The 16918-nt window shown below is 37.1% G+C and overlaps 1 long non-coding RNA gene across 1 annotated transcript; it reads right to left on the bottom strand.

Annotated features, from left to right (window-relative positions):
- Positions 1 to 6846: 6846 nt before the first annotated feature.
- LOC103481294 (uncharacterized) lies at positions 6847 to 7491 on the bottom strand. The gene is made up of 2 exons (XR_536259.1): positions 7395 to 7491; positions 6847 to 7047 (listed from the first exon to the last, which is right to left on the bottom strand). It is a non-coding gene; the product is annotated as an uncharacterized LOC103481294 (long non-coding RNA).
- Positions 7492 to 16918: the final 9427 nt, after the last annotated feature.

A 16918-nucleotide genomic window follows, 5' to 3' on the forward strand; every position in this document is an offset into this window, starting at 1 on the left:
TYTTAAATTAGCAAATTTCAGCAAGAGTCACATTGCTGAGTAGGTCCAAAGGAATTTGGGTAATGTCTTGGTCTTAAGCTGCCTTCACAGATTATCATCTGATTTTAGGGTTTCTATTAACAAGCGTTGGATGTAACTGCCCTGTTGTTGGAGCTACTCCAAGCATTCAACATGCATTGATCAGGAAATCTTCATCAGTGCAGACAGAACCTTTGCATAGTGTCCCATGAGACTAATCAATGTTATAATTGGATCACTGCTGTGATATTTAAATTGTTCTGGTGTAAATTCTATAGAATTGGTGTCTATGTGTGGAATATAAAGTCTCTTAAAAAACAGATTTTCGCCAACAGATTTTTTATATTTTTGTCACACGTATGTTTCATGTCATCAAATAAATTTTAATATTAAAATTCACCTGGGAAATTGGAATGACACGAAAAACATTTATTTTATTAAAAGAAAAAAGCTATTCAGATGTGGTCTCTGTGGTTCGCTGGGGCCCCAAAGTCTTAGTACTGACTTTTTCCCGTTTCCTTTTTCTGATTCTGTTGACCTGTGAGCTCCACTTCATGTTGTCAGACAGGTTCTAGTTAAGTTAAATCTAGAGCTCACACCTGGGTGTATCTGGTAAGACTGAACTTAGCTTTAAAAAATGGTTTCTTAATAAGAGGTGCATCTTATGTTTTCACATGTAGCCAGTTTCATTTTGATAAATTAGATTTTCCATCAATACAATCACCATGTGAATATTGCATTTTGAGCTCACGCAAGATGTCTGTCTGCTACTGGAATGTCTATGAAAACACAGAAACCTGCAGAAGGCAATTACTCATTCTTATGATGCAATTTTTTGAGTAAATCCTGGAGCGCCCACTTATGTTAATATTTAATTGAAACACAAAGCAGACACGCAGCCGTGTGATCTGGGTATCGGACCAGAAACAGACACAAGACGTCAGAGTGAGCTGTTTTACTGGAAGCTTGATTTTGATCAAGATTAAGGATGTGCTGACTGTAGTTTTCTTGGCTTATTCAAATTTAGATTTGTGCAAAGATTCGACCTCTTCATTCAGAATGTGGCTGATTCAGGTTTCTTTATTCCCTACATTTGTTCTGAAACTGCACATCTCAGATGAATTTTCCTACATTTTCTAGCAAACAAAGTCACTACATTTTTGGTTAATCTATAACAATAATACTTATTCAAATTCCACTGATAATCCTATGTAAAATAGTTAAGAAGTAGTTAGAGGAGATGTCAAATTGTAAATCCTGTGTCTTGCATGTTTAAGTACTAATAAAACATGCCCTGATTTGAACGTTAATCCATCCGTTCACATTCTGAATCCACTTAGTTCTATTCAGGGTCGTTGGATTGTGACCCAGCAGTTTYTGGTGCATTTTCAAGCCACCTTGAGTTCTGTTATAGATATATTAAGAAAAGCAAGAGGTGTAGTTTCTGTCAAAATCTCAGTTTATTGTTTTTATTAACTTAATTTTAAACAGAATCCTAAAAAAGCAACAAAAAAAAAAATGGTAGGCAACTTTTTTTGAGTTTATGTAAGAGATAAACACCGGCCCCTTTGCTGAAAACTCCTCTGAATCCAATTATCTCCTCCATGGAAGCTCTAAACCTTTCCTAACTAAACTATCTGCCCTCAAGGAGAGACTACCARCACCTCCCAGCATAGTTTCCCTTTTCTGTTGCATAGCTGCATCTGTAGCCACTACCCGGCCCAAGCAAGGTCATGCTTGAAAATGTCTGGATGCGTCTTCAGAAAAATCTGTTGGCTGTAGGCTATTCAGGGGCAGCGCGATTAGACTGGTTTCACAACACAACAGCGGTGCGCCTGTAAGCCAGGCTCAGGGCATACATGACCATTTAGTTACAGACTAATTTCTTTCCCCTCACATTTGTAAATCAGAACTCACATTTGCAGATCTATCGTGGAAGGAGTTAGAAGAAACGTATCGGTGCAACACAGCTGTGGTGTGCAACTTTCTAGTCTTTTCCTGCTAATTTCTTGTGCTTTARCTGAATCTACGATGTGCTAGTAAAATTGTGCTTCAGCAAATTTAAAGGAAATTGTTCAGTATCTAAATACAATCATGAAAAAAATACATAGTTTACTTTTCACATTTAAAACACAAATTCAGGATTTTTACCTTTTCACACATGCGAGACATTCTTATAGCCTGTTCTGTGAAAAAGAGGTGGTGACAAGGCGAGAGAGTAAAAAGAAAAAAAAGATTACATTTCAGCCAGGAAGTTTTCTATTAGAATGAATTTTAGCTGTTCATTTTTCAGGGCGGACGAAACAGTTGTTAAAGACGGAAAAAATGAAATTTAAATCATGAGTTGTCAGGCTTTAATATATACAAACATTTCCAATTAYATTTGCATACTTTTGTAGCCGTAAAGACACTTCTTTCGTCATCCTACCTGGATCTTTGATGCTAGAATTCCCTCCAGTTGGTCAGCTTCCAAAACTGACTTTCAGGCAATTTTGACTTACGTTTCCAACCGGGTTGAGGTCAGGACCGATCCGAGAACTTAACGCCAACTCAAGCACCTTCAGCAAAAGGTTTTATGAATCAAAGGTTGAGCTTTTTGGTTTGAATGAACAAACGGTGTTTGGAGGAGTCAAAGTGAGGCCTTTAAGTCTAAGATATTTGTACAAACTTTTAACATTATTGACTATATGTCAGAACTGGTTTTATATGAAAACTGCATTTTCCATACAGTTTTGGTGGGTAATTATATATATTTTTTTTGCGGGTTTGCTTTTATTGATGTGTGCAGCACTTTGAGCTGCTTTTAGCATGAAGGGTGCTTTATAAATAAAATTGATTGATTGATAGAATAGTTAATTATTCAGTTAGAAGCTTAGCTTCGTAACCGCGAGCCTGTCATTGGCAGTGAACAGCACACATTATTATGGACAAGGTTATTTTTTTGTTAGATTTAAAAGATTTATTACTATTTCAATCATGTTTCATAAATTTAGCTCAGTAAGCAAAACATTGTTTACAACTGACCAATTTTTTCCATGTCTTTTACAAATTGACCTCATATAATGTATTTTTTTAGAACTATCGAGTTAAAATGTATGTATTTATTTATTACATTGTAATAGGTTCTTCAAATCAGTTTTTAAGGATAACAGAAGTTTAAACATTTTTTGACTTCACCAACTTTTCTAAATAAGGACAGCAAAGTTCTGCAAAGGCAATTTTTCAACTTCAGCCGACACAGACTGTAATCATGTGTATTTATATTCACCTTACATCAGATTACACTTTGAGAACTACGCTTATAGGTCACTTTATCATCAGTATTCTCTTCTGCCCGTGGCCTCTGACAACCCCTGTCATTCAAATTACACCCTCTGAYGCTTTAAACAGCAGAGGGACAAACTCTTCCTGCAGACTATACTAAGTGCTATTATCCGTACACTGAGATTGACACTTTAAATAAAATAACCATTGATCATCTACAGAGGGGCCCCGTCTTTTGTCTCTCAAAGGCATCTGTACTTGCGGAGTGTTAGACAACAAAGAGCCACAGGGGGCCCTCTCGGGTGTCGACGGGAGTTTTTGGTGGTGTGGAGGAGTATGACAGCGTGCTGAGAAATGTCAAGTCCACGATTGTGTCGTGCGTTCTATGCCAAAGATGCCTTTGACTGCCGTCGGCAGATAAAGACGCCTGGCGTTGTGTTTTCTCAGCGTGTTCGGTTTGCAGTAGCAGAAGGAGGAGCGCCGTGTGCTGCGGACGCCAAACTGCAGGGGCAACAATGTTTGACAGATTTGTGGGATATCGAGTTGGAACTGTACAGACGATGCTGTTATTTGTGGACCTGAATCAGAGTCGCAGCTAAAAATAATACAACAGGGTAACACTCAAAGCATGGCCACAAATCTAGAGGAAGCCTCCTGCAGCGGTTTGTGCTGTTTACTCATTAGGACCATCAATCCTATTTGGAAACATGATCATTTTCTTGTCATAAATACGTCTCCTTTCTTAATATATGTGCTTTGCATGATTCCAGTGCTTTGTTTCAAAGGTGACGGCAGGATATTTACACCACACACTGACACGAACAAATTCAATCTGCAGCCAACTGATTGAGCAATTTGTTCAGCAATTGAGCACAATAGGCCATCAGTGTGCAGGAATACTAATGCATATCGCAGACCCCAGAGTAATGACGAGTTGCTAAAAAAATTAAGCTGCAGCGAGAGGCTGTATTTCATCAGTGATGATACAAACAGCTGCGGTGGATTTGATGTATAATGCGCCACACCACTGTAGTTACCTTGTATTTTATTTACGTTTCAGAAATGACTATAAAACCAAACCCTCTTTTGACCTAGGACTAGCATCGTTTTATTCCCTTTGTTTCTCAATTTTAAAAGCAGCTGCAGGAAACTAAGTGTTTAAAAGAATGAGACATAAACTATAGAGGACTAGTGATGGACCCAGCTCACAAGAGGAAGCAATACAGCTTTCAGAATAAGCTTTATTGCCCGGATTGTTTGCACAATGTACGGATGTAAAATATGAATCTATAGATTTTAGAGAAAATATAATAAAGCTGAAGGAATAATATGTACGTGTATTTGCGGCCATTTTTGCTGTTATAAAGTAATAAAAAATGATTGTTGTGACAGTGCAGACGTGCCTGTAGTGGTTCACAGTAAAGTATCTGACTGCTCAGCCTGTAAGGTGCTCATAGTGTTAATCAGAGCGGCAGCTTCTTCCCCCAGGGTGTCTTTCTGATGCTGGTTGTCAAATAGGGCTCTGTAAAGCCAACCTGAAGGTACAAGTTTAAGCAGTTTGTGTCCAGGATGTGTGAGGTCTGCCCTTTCCCTGACCCTGCATCTACAAGTCCTGGACGGAGGGAATCCTCTCTGGAGAACCTAATTGTTTGTTGCAGTCTGATCCTGTCATGTTTTGTGGATGAACCAGATCACACACAACTCAGGACAGACTGAATAATGGCTGAACAGACGATGAGCAGCAGCTTCTTTGGCAGGTTGGACTTGTTGAGTTCAGGAGTTTTGAGGTGGAAGGACGAACCAGCTCCACAATTATCTGTCTGATATCTTGGCTGGTTTCTGTTGAGTCTCCCGTTGTGTCAAACCAGAAAACGGTGTGTTCCAAGATAAATCCACAGGTGTGCCTCCAATCCACTCAAATGTGTCAGTGAGCCTACCAGAAGTTATCAAAGCCACGGCATTATCATCCGGGCTTTCGGTATATTAACACCTGATTTCTGTGACATTAACCAATAAATCTCTGACATTCTTTCTCTCATTGTTGTGGCATTTATCAAATTGAAATAATAATTTTGGTAAAATGAAAGGTTTGGTCGGATTCGGCGTCAAATAGTGTGTAAAATAATTCACTGCAGATGCTGGATTTAATATTCAATCCCAAAAAAAGAAAGGAGACAAGAAGTTAAAAGATCATGTGCAACATTAGGCTTAGGCACAACAATTTGAATCCATGGCTTTTCTATGTTTAACGCAGACTGAGTTGCATGCATATTGAGAAGTCTTTATGAGACAAGTCCATCAAGAGAATAGTTCATAATTACTTCCTTTCTTGCTTTAAAATACCAGCCTCATAAATACATCCAACGTGTCAAACTGAAGGCTCTCACATTTATGTTTAAGCTCATAATAATATCTTATTCCTACTTCATCAAATGAATGGGCTTAATGATACAGCAACATAGCATTTTGTGTGACAGACCTTACTTTGATGAGAAGTATTGTTAGATTATAAGTGCTGTGAGATTCACTGCATGTCCTGTTTCTGCAGAAAGTTGTTTAAAGCATGTGAAAATACTTGAGATATTGTACGACAAACGTGCCTTCGACTTTTTTTTTTTAAAAATATGAGCGCAAACTAGATGAAAATAAATGATTCATTGCATCCTTGTGACTATTTACTCCAACTGTGGAAAACAAAAGGAATGGAGCCCTGCATCAAATGACTTAAATTGTAACATTAAGAACTGTTTTGTGGCATAAACGTCAAACGGAGATGGTAAGAGTTGGAATGTCTGTCATGTTTCTGTATGCATGTTTCCTTATTTTCAGAGGCAAACCGTGTCATCAGACTTAAATAAAATAACACTTGGTGTACCCAGATACATAAAAGCAAAGAGAGAGCATAAATGGGTAGCTCTAGTCGGAGTGTTTTTAACAGAGGGCGGGTGAAAGACTTTCTACACTCAGCGGAAAAACAAGACATCCGGTATTCAGACACTGCAAGTTATAATAGGTTATTAAACATAGACTTACCCTCTGAAGGGATAAATAATGTAAAGTTTGGCTGGTTAGTTATCAAATGAAACTCCTTGTAGATTTTGAATTACTCTGATGTTCTTACAGACTTCCTGTTCATGAAGAATTCCAGGAAAACTCCTAATGATGAGCTGTTATTATTCACATCATTTCAGATGGACTAAACATACATGCATAAGAGAATTATTTAAGCCTGGAGCCTGACCCACATGACAGGACAGCATTAGGTTAGCTGCTGATAGATTCTGGCCTGGCCCTGTCTTATTGTAATATTAACCAGTGACCATGTGAAGTGCAGGGGGGGAGCAATGGTAAGAATGTTGGCGCATTTATATGTACCAACCTTGAAGGAGTTTACAGATGTATCTTGCATTAGTGTAGCCTGGCAGAGACGGAGAGCAGAAGCTGAATGATAAATAGTTTTGAGGCGAAGATAATAAAACGCAGTTTGCTCACACAGCTAGAAAATGCTGGAGTACTCTAAACGCTTTTTCTACAAATAAAAAAAAAAAAAATCCTTGTAAAATTAATTCTATTCATTTATTCCTCATTTGAGATATTGTACAGCAAACAATATCTCAAGTATATGTATAAATGTGTAGAAAACAGTTGAAGGGGTTGAAATTCTTGGACTATAGTTCTTCCAAAATCAATACGGCATTCAGAGTCCACTTCAGGGGTCCAGGGGACGTTAGAAATACTCGTTTGCTCCCACAGCGCCCAATTGTTCTGTATAAAATCAAAAGGCCACAGTCTTCACTCCTATGTTGGTTAACCCTATTAAAGCCTAACCAGTAAATTGCTCTGGATTATTATTTTCAGAAATTAGGTCCAATATATGACATCATCCGAATTTCCTGAGCTGTGTTTGTAACCCAAAGTCACCTTTGATTGGTATTTACTGCCTGTGCACATTCTCTAAGTGCAATTGTCATCCTTTTTATGCTCACAGTTGTGATTAACATACTCTGAATCAACATGCTAAGTTCCTAAATTAAGAAGGATCTGCAGTTGTTCTTCAGGGAAGCGCGGCAGAATGAGATTTAACACTTTGGTGGCATTAAAAATATACTTACCAATTCACTTGACACAGAGACTCGGGATGGATGGGAAGAATTAAGCCTGGGCATGGAGATTAATCCCAAGATGCTTTCTGGGTAAACAGGAATGTTTCATTCAAACACTCAACTGCGATTCGACCTAATTCAGTTTTGATTCAAATGGATGCGATACACTTTGTTTTGATGCAATGCATTCATTTGGAGGTTCCAAGGAAATCCCGATTTACATCTGAATGAGAACAGCTGTTAAATTATTTAAAAAACGGTTGTTGGCTGAAAAGCTGTTTATTCTTTAACGTCAGTGGAATATATAAAAAATGCTGTTAGTTTAGAATTAAACAGGATTTTGTTTTTTCAGAATTACTTTCACGTCCACAAAGCAAAATTTCATTACTCATAAAAAATAGATTTATCAGTACATTTAAAAACACAGATGGAATGTTTAAAAAAATACTGTGTGATGTGTTAAGCTACACATGCGACAGGATGAAACTGTTAATTTTCACATCTCCAAGTAACAATTGTTTCTCTTAAAAATCCCCTGAGTAACCCACATTTAAAGTTTAAACAAGTGATCTGGATACGCTCTTGTGGCTTCACCTTTGCACCTGCCCTTATGAAATCTTGTTACACAGGGGATGTACTCACATACAGTGAGCTAATACAATGAACTGACAGATGGTTGCTGTCTGGATGGTTCTGACCCTCCTCTGAAGGTGAATCAAATGTGTGTAGTCAAGCACTTTTTCATTGGGTCTTATGCCATCTATGTACATCCGTCTTTTATTTTGACTTCTTATAATGGCAAACCTTATTCATCTAGCATGGAGCCTGCTTTTAAACAGGCTTAAACCCAATTAAATACTCATGCATGAGGGTTTTTCTGTGAATTTGGGCTAGTTTGTTAGCTTAATGTAGCTTAATGTTAGCTTGCTTTCTCCTTTCCAAAATCGGTGTTAATGGGAGTTTTTGATTATGTTGGAGTAGACAAATGTCCAGGTTTCTACTGTCACCCTAAAAAACAGACATTTATCAGGAGGCATGAAGTAGAATTTGTTGAAACACAAATGTTGCTGTCCACAGTGAGAAGCAATTTCAAAATCAACATGGACCTCTCGGCGTGCCAACCAAAAATAAGCAATTACTCTAAAAATGTTAAGTATGGATAAAATTATAAGCTGCCTAAATGGGAGCTAAATTTTCTGTCGTCCAGAAAAAAATATGCATAGTCGGTTAGAGCTAGAGAGAAAAAAACTGAGATATTTCATCATAAAAGAGAAATGAAGTTGAGTTAAAGCTGCAACAACTGTAAAGTGATGATAACATCATATTGTGAGATGTTTGTTTCTGGTATTACTGGTGAATTGTAACAAGTGGCTACGGTACTGAAGATGTAAGATTACCTTCAGACATATTCTACTTCACCTCAAATAAACTAGACTTTTGCTACTTGAGCAGAAATGGGTGTTCCTTCAAAACAATGATTCCCAGCATTCCTTAGAAATGGGTTTAGAATAAACCAGGACAAAATGAATTGTCTGGAATAGCCTTTACCTCAACTCTATTGACAGCAATTTCTCATAAGAAGAATGTTTAATTTACATCCAGAAATACATCGATGGTTGAACAAAGAGAGTTTGATCATCTGTAACTTTTTAAGAGACATTTAACAATTGCAGCATGGAAAAATCCTAAAAAAATAAATAAATCATTTTTAAACTTGTTCATCCAATTCTTGTTTAAAATCACTCAGATTGTATGTGGGTGTTTAGTAAAGTCTAAACAAATGTACCTAATAGACCAAAACTGAGTGCATATAAACCTCTGACCAATACTTTTAGTTTTGGTGACATGATACAAGATGGCATTGAAAGAAACGACCATAAAAGAAAAATAAAATCTCTGTAATGAATGATTCAACATTGTGGCGTCTGCAGCATCCAGTCAACAAACAAGCTACCTTGAGTGAAAGCTTCAGGCTTCTCCAAGCGAGGTAAAGATATGAGTGACGGCTCTGCTGGCACCTTGTCTTGTGTGACTCGTATGCCTGCTTTCAATGACATAGAGTTGACCCCTAGTGGTGCATGCATGGTCAGTTGTAGCAGCTGACAGTCATGATGCAATATAGGACCAACAAGGACCTCAATATAAATATAAAACCGACAGCTGACTTGCCTCATGCACACACCTTTTCTTGCAGTCCCCTTCACAGAAAATAGTTTGCATATGTAAACCTGAACATCTAAAAAAAAAATTGTATTAAACAAAATTAATGCAAAAAAATCCAACTTCAGCATCAATCCACACTGCAGTAACAGCCCTGAAGACCTGGGCTCTTCATTATTGATGGTTATTTACCATTAATTGCTGAATACAGTTACTTATTCAAAGTTCTTACTTAATATTTTTAGCCATAAAACTTTGCCCACAAAGAGTTAAAAAAACAAAGCAAACATCTTTTGCCTTTCTTTTCAGTAGTTGGGTCCCCTGAGCTTCATGCATGGAACTGCATTTGGTTCAGCATACAGAGCACACATTTCTAAGTGCTGCTTCAGGTCAGCCAGAAGCTCATTAGATGTATTTTTGGTAGAAATCTCAGGATTTTCATCAATCTCTCGATGCTCGCTGCAGGTTTTTTTTTCCTCCACCTCTCCAGTTTAATTTCAACTTTTCAACAGGGGTTTTTGTTGAAATTGCTACAGGACGATGAACGCTGTAGAAAATGTGATTTAAGACAAAACAACCCCAGAAACTGTCTTCCAGTTTTGGGTGAAAGTTTTGATAAATTACACAAAAGAGCAGCAAACTAGTCGATTTTTAAGGAAACTTTGCCATGTTTTACGCATCATGCCTCACATTTTCCGACACTACTACACACAGAGGGTGCTAAACACTTTTTAAAAAAAATGCCTCACTTGGATTTCTTTACACAACATGCAACGTCATTCTTGGATTTGATAACGGGCTGGGCGCATCGATCTATTTACCAGTCCAGACTCGAATAAACAAATAGCATATCAAATTAAAAAAATTATTTAAAAATGTCACCATCATGTGTTAATGCTGTAGTAAATTAATGATTTAATCTAATTATCTGATTTATTCACTGTCTGCTACAGCGTAATTAATAACCGTTCAGGTCAAAATGACTTATTTAATCAGACTGTCACCAAATCATTTTGTTTCCTGGATGTCACAACTCTTCAAACTGTTGTACTATCTTTTGATACCCAATGAAGCCATAAATGTGACTGCAACAGCTACTATTTTTTATTTTCTGTTTGTTCTGAAGCCCCATAGGGCTTGAAAATAGCTTTTATGTCAGTATGGATGCTTTAAATTAACAAAAATCATTATACAGGCAAACATCTTGGCAAAATTGTTCTGTTTTGACACATATTGATATAAAATATTTAGATTTAACAGTCAGATTAGAAGCTGAGTAAACTGAAACATATATATATATATATTATGCAATGGTTTCCTGTTACAATTGTAATTGTAAATGGTTGAAATTCCAAGCAGTTAGGTGAAATTTACAAGAACAACACAAAACGTTAAACCATTCTAATGGGCTGAGACAGAATTTTATGCAGTAGTAAACTTTCACTCAGTGTGAAGTGAAAGTTCAGATTGATCTTTATAAACTATCGTTTATAAACCTGTTCAATGGCAACGAGACAAACCCAAATTAGAACAATGAAGTGCATTTTCACTCTCTCTTTTTCAAAAAGATGTCAGAAGTTTGAACACGACAAAGTGTAGGAATACGTCTTGGACATTTATAAAGAAGGGAAAAGACATTTGGGAGACATTTTACTCATTTTAAACATGTATCTATATCAGTTTATTTCAATGCAAACATGAAGAAAACTGAACATCCTGCAGGTATCCTCCAATCACACATAAATATACTTGAAAAAGTGCTGGAGCATATGTTGTACAGGTATTCAAAGAAAATGTCATTCTGTCCTCTGTCCATGTGGCATCCCCATTAATCCACTTTCCAGTTCGGAGTATTTTGATTCCCTTTGGCAGGCAAACGCTCGCGTGCTTCCCTGCACAGTAAACACCTTTACTTCAGCCATAGATGTTCAGCCAGATTGTCTTTTCCCATTCCACATTTTGTTTTATTTGCCAGCCAGCCTGAAGATATTTAGCATACACAGACGCCAGACGAACTTCAGTCTCTCTCTCTCTCTCTTTCTCTCTCTCTCTCTCTTTCTCTCTCTCTCTCATTTCCAGCTTCAGCCTGGAAGGTAAGAGAGTTGAGTAAAATGTGTGCAGGTACCAAAATGAATAGAGCTGTCAAAAGCTACAAACCAGATTCACAGTGTCCATAACCAGGTTGTGTGAAAATGCATATCTGACAACATTCCTTCGAATTTTGTCGAGCTAAGAAAAATTCAGTTTAAATTTACAATGAGTGAAAAGAACAAAAAACATGGCTGTATGGCATTTACACAAATATCAAAAATAAACCTTTAGAATAATCTAATAGTTTATTTTAAACAGAAAAGCAATTATTCCTAATACCCGTATCTCGCATGCATTGCAGTTTTTGCAGTAAATGGTTTTATGTCAGCGAAATAAACAAGGTGGTGATGTTTTGCATTTTATTCAGCTTGTCTAATCTCACAAAGTCTGTGTACAACTTTAATTCACCAAACATTAAGAGAGAAGAAAACATTTTTACTTTTAAACTGAAAAGAAGATGGGACTAAAACATCCATATTTATTGGCGGCGTGTGAGGATGATTGTAACTTTACAGTTCGAAGCTGATGTGTTCAAAAAGTCAGAGTTTCATTTCGAACGTAAAAGAAGAAAATGTGAAAGTGCAATTTTCTGAAAAGTTTTGCACAAATGAATCCATTTCACAGCTGACAGGAAAATGCCTTTGGCCAAAAGCAATGGTGACACAGGTGAATAAACAAATCTATGCACAACTTTTACTATGAAAATATTTTTTCTTTCAGTATTGTATGCATTTCTGAAGCATAAACTGTAGTAGCAAAAAGGGCTCATATTTAGTTATATGCTGCAAATTTATTWAAATTTTTTCCGCTTTTTCTCTATTGCAATTTTGCAATCTTATGAATATTGAATATTAATTTAATTACAGGTTTTTATAGACATTTATTTTACTTTACATAGAATCACAAAGCAAGAGAGACTGATTAAAATCCAATTGCTAAAGTTTGACATGTTGTAATTTGATATGGAGCGAGTGTAAAATTTGCTCATCCCAAGTGGTCGGGGGAAAAAAAAAAAACCTCCACCAGGTCTGTGCTCTTTGATAACACCAGCTAACTTACCCTGAAATTGCTCTGAAATTAGTCATCATTTGGCCTGAAGTGACAAGAAGTGACTCCAGAGAGCGTACTTTAGCACATGAAGTCAACCAGGTACACACACTGCAGTCATAAGCAGCGTGTGATTGGTGTAGGAGCATGTTGGGTGAAGAATCCTGTTGATCCTGGTAATGGCACTCAGTTGTTTTGTATAAAGAAGACGGATGGCTTGAGAGACGAGTGAAGGAGCCAATTAAGTGAAACTGGAAACGCAAAATCAAGTATCACTTGTGCACCATTTGGAATGCAACCTTTGTTTCCCCCCGCAGCTCACTTCACAAACACTCAAATGTTGAAATATGACGAATGTAAGTCAGAAATTGGTCTGGTAGGTTAGGTATGAGTAAATAAAAGACCTGCACAAGACATTATAAAACCCTAAATAAGCACAAGTGTTGCAATCTTAAGGCAAAAACTACACACTAGAAACGAGATGTTTCTCCTCTTTCCGAATGTAAGTTACACATACTTTTCCCCAGCAGAAAGGAACCTTGAATAAAAGAACGTACACTGCTGCTCAAATTTTGAAAGGTAAAGCGGATGATTCAAGGTCCTGTGGAAAAATAATAGACCGTGATAACTTGCCACAGAGCAATAGAAGGAATACAAATGAGTGACCTCAAAGATATTTGTCATTGGTGAGAGCAAGCCCATCTGTTAGCTAAGCAGGTGTAAAAACTCCAGTGGCAGATTCGCCCCTGTTCATTGTTCCAGACATCCGCCTCGTCATGCAGTCATTTTCTTACAGGATTTCTTTTGGCCTCGTTGTCAGTCCTATTGTTGTAATGCGATTTGAATGATTTCACAAAGACCATTCTAGCAGTTATGCGTGTGAGATTACGTGCAATGTGGCAGCAAAATAATCATTTGGATACCATTACCTTTTTTTTTTTGCAGAGAAACAAGGGCTTTAACGGCTCATGATACTCATTCGGTGCCTGTTTTAATGGCACAACAATGGATCTTTTTCTTTGTGATTCACCTCAGAACAAGGTAGTTCTTCTGCCTCTTGAGCATTTTATACTCAGAAAAATCCACACATTTCTAGGACATAAGGAAAGGGAGTTGACTTTATGCCACTGAACGGTCTGTGGGGATTTTGGAACCGTTTGGAGGCTGTTGACTGCAGAAAGTTATAGGAAACTCGGAACGCAGGTCATGCAAGCACATCAGAGATGTCTTCATTATACCTGTAGAGAAAGGTTTGTCTTTGTTGTTGCTTCCACTGTTCTGTCACTCAAAACAAAGATAACATGCTTTAAGTGTGCATTCTGCTCCCTTTCTTCAGTTTTGCATGTGTCCACCCACATAATCTTTCATCTCGTCAAAGGAAGTGTAGCTCAAATGAGAAGTGAGTGGGACATATAGAGAGAGATATGCAAAACCAAGGGATTTAGCTATAGATGAAAAAGAGCATTTTGAATATTCAGCTTTAAACAAGTGGCACTAGTGGCAGTCCAGTAAAGGCTCAATCATGTGTAATCAGAGCCGCCCAATTCAAATTACAGAGGTTGTCAGATTTTTAAAGAGTGCATCATTAAATCTAATCTGAAATGGCATTGTATGTGAGGTCTACATTTCAAAAGATGTTCAGAGATTTTTATGTCCCCTTTTGTCTGTTGGCTCCATTACACACAGTGATCAATGCAGCTTACAGGTAAGGTGTTTTTTCACATAATGAGAACACGTCCTTACAAATTTGTTTCATTTTGGTTGTGTCTCACCAAAAGGTTTAGCATAAAAGAAATTCACACAAAGATAATAAAATGAATTTTTAAGGAAAAAACTACCCAAACCACCCTGTTTCGGAGTGGAAAAATTAATTCTTTTGATGAATCAGTTAATATTTTTTAGAAGACAAAGTTTATGCTCACAAGACACACAAATGTTTAATTACTGGCTGACCATTTAAATTAACACAATCATTTATATAGAACTTGTGTCGACATGAAGCAGGCTAAAGAAAAAACCAAACAACAAAGTGAACAACACATCACGTTCAATGTGGAAGAGTTTTAAAGACATTTTCTGAGGTTTTGGGACTCCAGTGAACAGCAAGAGCCATTATCCAGAACTGGACCAGATTGAGAAGAAGGGAACCATGAGATAAACAAAAACAAACAAACAAAAAGAGCGTTTTACCGATAGCCAGATGTGGTGCTAGTCTGATGGTTTGGGGCTTTGCTGCTTCAGGACCAGGACAACTTATTGTAATTGAAGGAACCATGAATTACACAAAGGTCCAGCACTTGATGTGGTTGCAACAAACAGAGAAAAAGCCTTTTTTGGACACAAACAGTTCCTGTTTACACTATTACACTCAACCAATCACGGTCCTCTATTTATTTTTTAATCTGTATGAAGAATCAAACACAGCTGAGTCATGGTACAGATGGCACACAAAGGTCAGATAAAAGTGTGATGTTATTCTTATGAGATGTTGAATTTAAAAAAAAAAAACTGTCTGATATTAGTTTCCAAAAGGGAAAGATATTGAAACCCAGAAAATGTTATAACCAAGAGGCCTAATTTCAACCTTCATTTAAAAGGGGTATTAGTCGTTCACATAAGGTCATGTTGTTTGATTAGATTGTTTCTTTGATAAATTAAATTGCCATTTGAAAACTACATTTTGTATTTACTCTGATTAACTTAGTAGGATATTCAAATACGTTTTGGCCCCATTTAAGTGGGGCCAAAACGTAAAAGCGGAAGAAGTCTGTTATTTATTTTTTTCCCGTGTCTGGAAGATGAATGCAAACAGCTCCAAAAAAAAAAAAATAGAGTGAAGCTATTATTATGCATGCATAAAATGGCTTAATGTGTCTGTGACAATATGTAGCACTTCAGATTCTCAAACAAATCCTCTCTGACAAAGCATCCTGCAGTTTTGTCTCTTTAAAACGCAGTATCCTTTATGTGGGTCAGGCTGCCTGCGCTGTGTGTGTTGAGGGGCATCGCGTCAGAAGACGGGGTCTGAAGAGTTCCTTTCAAGTTTCTTCTGACATGACTGCCATGACGGATGTCAAAATATTAGGACAGCGAGTATGATGGTGGGGAAACATCAGTCTCTGAGTTACACAAAGAAAAAAAAAAATCAGAGAAAGCAATGGTCAAAGCCCAGAGAGGACAGAGGGACGGTGTAAAAACAACAGCTAGGACTGCCTGAGATTGCAAAATTGATAGAGGGGTAAAAACAGTCGTTACTGTGAGAGACAGAACTGCTGTTGACATGCAGGAACACAGTGTGTGTGTCTCCCGTTTGGGATTCATGACTGCTGAGCGTCTAATAATAATCACATAACTGAAGGGTAAAAATGTAACTAACAGGTTAGGAAATGTATTTTCTAAAAATGGTTTACCAAAATAGAGTCTCAGCTGGTGCTGTTAAGATTTCCAGTTTTTTTAACCTTCCTTCTGAAAATAATATTCTTTGATTTCCACTGACTAAAGAATGACTAAGGCTGAGTCAAAAAAAAAAAACTGGAAACCAAAGAGATGTGTATAAATCATGACACTTATACTGAGCTTAATGTAGGAGACTGGTCCGATGTGCTTTCTGGATTAAACAGGTGCACTAATGAATAAGTTGGATGTAATATAGGACTGCAAAGAGAGGGCATGTAACAAGAAACTGTTTGCTGCCATAGCAACTACATTTCCTTCCTCTTGCTGGATTTGTTTAATATAATGCAGATATTTATCATCATGACCTTGGATCTGAGCTATTAAGCAGATAACCGTTAATGACTTTCTGTTTCAGTTAACTCAGTTTAAGAACTAAATAAAGTTTGAAATGAAAACATCTGCAACAGCATCAGGTACAATTTTCTGGGAAAACAGTCGCATGTTGCAAAAATGAGAACATATAACTGTAATTACTATGTTTTTGTAATAACTTCCAGAAAAAAAAAGCTAAGACAACAACCAAAATTGAATAGAAAGTGTCGACAAGTTCAGTTTATAAAATATTTCACAATCTTCACACTTTAACAGTGTTTCCAGGAGTGCATTCGTGAGGTCAGACATGGATTTTGAACAAAACGTTCTCTCTAATTCTTCCCAAACTAAGTTCCATCAAGTTGAGGCTTTCATGAGCGCTCAGTTATGGTTTTTTTTATGAACCATGTGTTGTGTCCATATTGCAAACAAAAGTGGTTGTTCTCAAATTAGTCCAATAGAATTGG

This window comes from Poecilia reticulata, linkage group LG19 (assembly GCF_000633615.1).
Source record: "Poecilia reticulata strain Guanapo linkage group LG19, Guppy_female_1.0+MT, whole genome shotgun sequence".
In the NCBI taxonomy this organism is placed as follows: Eukaryota; Metazoa; Chordata; class Actinopteri; order Cyprinodontiformes; family Poeciliidae; genus Poecilia; species Poecilia reticulata.